The following is a 4,422-nucleotide window of genomic DNA, read 5'->3' on the forward strand; positions in this document are numbered from 1 at the left end:
AGTTTTGATAATATACCATGGTTATTTGTACAATATCATCTATGAGGAAAGAGTGAATGGGATGCCCTATACTATATAATTTTGGAACTTCTTATAAATTTTGCTTTTTATTTATAACACTGATTACTAACTGTAGCCATATTCTGGCCGTAGATCTCTAGAACTGTGTTACTAAACCCTTGTAACTCTGATAAACCTCTCTCTCTGCTTACCCCACCTCTCCAGCACTTGACACTGCCTGTTCTGATCTGCTGCTATGAGCTCAGTGTATTTAGCTCCCACAGATGACTGCTATAATGCAGTGTGTCTCTTTCTATGTACAGCTTATTTCACTTAGCGTAATACCCACCAGGTTGATTCATATTGTCACAGATGCCAAGATCTACTTTTTAAGTTTAAGCCAGATGTGGTGGCTCACACCTGTGGTCCCAGTACTCAGAATGCTGAGCAAGGACACATTTTATCTGTTTACATGCTGATGGACACCTAGGCTGGGTCAGTAACTTGGCAATTGAAATAAGTTCTCAGAAACCTCTTTGAAATGAATCCAAACCTGGTGTGCATCATCTACATGCATAATGCAATACACATCTTTGCTGCATTAACTGATGTGGCTAGCTCTCACGATCTGCACCACAGCCACCACCCCAGAAAGCCCCTAAGGCTTCCCACCTCCACTGGTCCAGGACAGCATAGAGCTGAGGCAATTCTAACTTCATTTTTTTTTCTAGTTTTGAGAAACAAGCCTTTAAACCTCAAGACCTAGAATAAAAAAAAAAAAAAAATCAAATGTTGGCTTCAGCAACTTTCTTCTTCCTGGGGCAGTTCTCAACATGACGGTCAGACTGTGTGGTTTCAATGGGTACAAGATCTACCCCAGACAATAGGGTTATTATGCCAGGACCCATGGGAAGTTTTCCAGTTTCTTAATGCAAAATGCAAGTCTGCATTCCTTTCCAAAAGGGATCCTACAAGATTAACTGGACTGCCCCCTGGGGTGGGGGGGGGGAGAAGCACACCAAAAGGAAACAGAAGAGATTAAAAAGCAAAGAACAGAACGGAACATGCAATCAAATCCCAGGGGCCATCGCTGGTCTGGCTTTGGCTGATATAATGGCCAAGAGGAATCAGACACCGGAAGTTAGAAAAGCCCAATGGGAGCAGGCTTTCGGGCCTGCCAAGGAAGCAAAAGAGGCTGAGACCACACAGTGGCTGCTGCTAAGGACCCCACAAAGGCAGCATGTAAGCAAAAGACTGTGAGGCCTGCGACAGTTTCGGCCACCTGACTAGGTGAGAAACACTAGATTAATCGATCAGATTTTTAGATAAAGATCCTCATGCAACTCTAAAACCATTTTAATTGAGAAAAAAAAGTCAAGGATTTGCAACACTGAGCCTTTCCAGTGAGTGTCTGAGAAGAGGGGAAGAAGGAGGTGTCCCACAGGGCGGGCCATGGACCGGAGAGAGAGCAACAACTGGGTGGAGCTGTAGGATGCCCAGCTTTCCACCTCAAGTGTGAAATGAGATTTAAGGGCACAATGTGTGCCAGCAGGGCTGAGCCAGGGCCTGGTGAGAGAGGACACAGCCCAGAGCAGGCAAGGACAAGTAATCTCCAGGGAGGTTGCTGCTCTTGGGCAGGAGGCAAGCCTGAGGAGGCCACACTCACATATGCATACCTCAGATGCTCACACACACACACACACACACACACACACACACACACAATACAATGCACATGCAGTATCCTCGCTCTTGTTCACATGAGCACACACTACACACTGGCATAAACACACACACACACACACACACACACACACACACACACACACACACACACACAGCCTGCCCCTGCATGTAAAGGCCTCTAGGCAGAGAAAAGGAGATACCCACATGGACTGGTGTCAAGACAGACTTGGAGAATGCAAATGTAGTAGTATTTATTTGCTCTGCCCATGACCCTGGGCTATTCGGTCCAAAGGAGGCGGTGCTTCCTGCCCTTGTACGTGACCTCTGATAAGGAGGTGGAGAAGGGACACATGCCCCTTCTCCCTGCTCCTGCCTGCGAGGTGAATTTGCTTGCAGTTAGATCAGAGGACGACTTCTGCTGTCTACTCCATTCTGTAATCATGAATGTATTTCCCCAATTTATATCTTAATAAATTCTGTTACCCCTTTAATAGACTCATGTGGACTGATCGTAATACACAGACATCAAGGTCAGCTCATTTCTACACCAGAGACAGATACAATGATGCTCAGCCTGAAGGACAGCATCCACAGCCACTCCTGTCCCTACTCACGGACCACTGCTCAGGCACCACCTCCAAGGCCTCCTTTGCCGCTGGCCTTTCCCAGCTCAGATTCCATGTACCTTTTGTCTGGAGGCTCTGCTTCCTCCTCTGCTGCCTTTCTTACCCCCACCATCCACCTGTTACAGTCCCACACGGACTCTCCATCCCTCACTGTCCTGGGGAAGGAAAGACATACCCCTAACATCTGGGACCACTCCTCCATGTACCTACCCATTGTCACATGCGAAGCTCGAGGTCTTGCGTCTTAGGTCATCAGCGGGCACTGGCAACTATGTACCCTCCTTAAAAGCAGGACACAGACCCCCCCCCCCCCTCTCTTTCTGTTCTCTCTTTGTTCCCCTGCTCTCTGCTCTGCTCCCTGCTTCCCTCCCCCACCAGGCCTGGCTCCCCTCCTAATAAAGCTCTAAACTAGCACTGGGTTTTGTCGTGACCGTGACCTTTCCACGTGGTAACCAGCGCCACCACCAGCACTGGTTACCTACCTATCATTTGGTGCTGTGACTCAGATAGGAAATTCCGCACACAAAGCATCTGAGGCTGAATGTTGTCGGAAACCTAACCGAGGACCTGCGACCGCTGCTGCAGTACCACGGTCGGGACCATACTCGCGACCACCACTGCATCTCCCCCCACCACACATGCTGATTCACAGACTGCCAATCCTCCAGGACACTTGAGATAGGAGCCTGGGATTCCGTTTGTTATTTTAATTTTTTATTTTTCTCTCTCAGCACTGCAGCCATGGGACATGGGGTGGATACCAGTAAATTTAGCCACCTAACGTCTTCATAGGAATTATCCAACTTCTGCCAGCAAACAAAGGAAAGGAGTTACCTTATCCCCAAAGCTACCGAAGCTCTGAACCCTTCTCCCTCCCATTTCTGATTAACCTTAACTCACCTTAACTGCTCCTAATCATTCTCAAGCTGCCCTGAGAAGCACAGACAGGTCTGAAAGCAGGCTAGGATCCATGCAAATAAGTTTACAGTAATCAAAATGGCTCTTAAGCCAGAGATCAGTTTATAGCCTGCCTCCTGGCAGGTGTTCCTAAATCTGTCCCCAAGCCAGCAGACATCATAAAAAAAAATTCAAAACATGGAGTAAAATCTGCCTCTTGTCTCCCAGACCTCCCCGACATAGGGCTAGAACTTAAACATCTGGAGAGCAAGGCTCCTGACCCCACAGGCGGAAGTTTCGGCTGTGACATTTAAGGTGTACCAGGGGAGAGAAAAAAAAAGCCCAAAAACAGAATTGCCAAGTGCTGGCACATGCTGGCTCCGAAAGCGATTGGGTCCCTATTTTAAGTGCAGGGGGCAAAAAGGCCATGCAGGCTAGTGCATGCCCTGCCAGGCCATCAATTAAGCCTTGTTGAAAGTGCCACCTAGAAAGACAACCAGTCAGCTGACTGCACCCAGGCACCAATGGCATGGGAACATCAAGCAAAGACCTCCAGCAGACCTAGGCTTGGCCACAGGCTTATTTGCAGGCAACCCAGAACGCAGCATGGAAGCAATCCATTTCTTTCCTTTTGGACACCAGAGCCACTAACCAAGTTCTGGGAATTTTGGAGTCTCGCCTCTCCTCGTTTCCCTATTGTCAGGGTAGGGAGGACAGCCTTACCCTCATCCCCAGACTTAATTGCACTTTCAGTGTTACTTAATGGGAAAAGATTTTCCAGCTAAGGTAGGAGCTTTCATGTCATTGCTCCCTCCACGTGCCTCACTCCAGATCTGTCAGCAGTGCTTCTCCTCCTCATGACACGGACAGGGCGCTGACCTCTGCCTTGTCCCTAATTCCAAAGAAATAAGTTCTCATGCACCACACACAAGCTTTTCTCTTCCAAGTTCCCTCCTCCAATTAACTGCTCAGCTAACGGTTACAGGATCACCAGAACCAGAGTCCAGAGATCATTAAGTAAGAAACTGTAACAACTAAAAGGTATCTACACCTCCGGACCCAAAAATGTCTGGGCTCTACAAAAACAGACTTTAGTATAGCCATCTATTACTGTTAAATGCTCTCAACAATTCATCACCTGTCTCCTGGTTGATAAACTAGTAATGGAAACAGGTGCCTTAAATGATCGGTCTCTGATAAAGCTTAAAAACAT

The 4,422-nt window shown here is 47.6% G+C and overlaps 1 pseudogene; it reads left to right on the forward strand.

Moving 5' to 3' along the window:
* The first annotated feature begins 833 nt into the window (after positions 1–833).
* Positions 834–1,286, forward strand: LOC118592284 (annotated as a pseudogene).
* The last annotated feature ends 3,136 nt before the right edge of the window (positions 1,287–4,422 follow it).

The sequence above is a fragment of the Onychomys torridus genome, chromosome 10, assembly GCF_903995425.1.
Source record: "Onychomys torridus chromosome 10, mOncTor1.1, whole genome shotgun sequence".
NCBI classification, from domain to species: domain Eukaryota; kingdom Metazoa; phylum Chordata; class Mammalia; order Rodentia; family Cricetidae; genus Onychomys; species Onychomys torridus.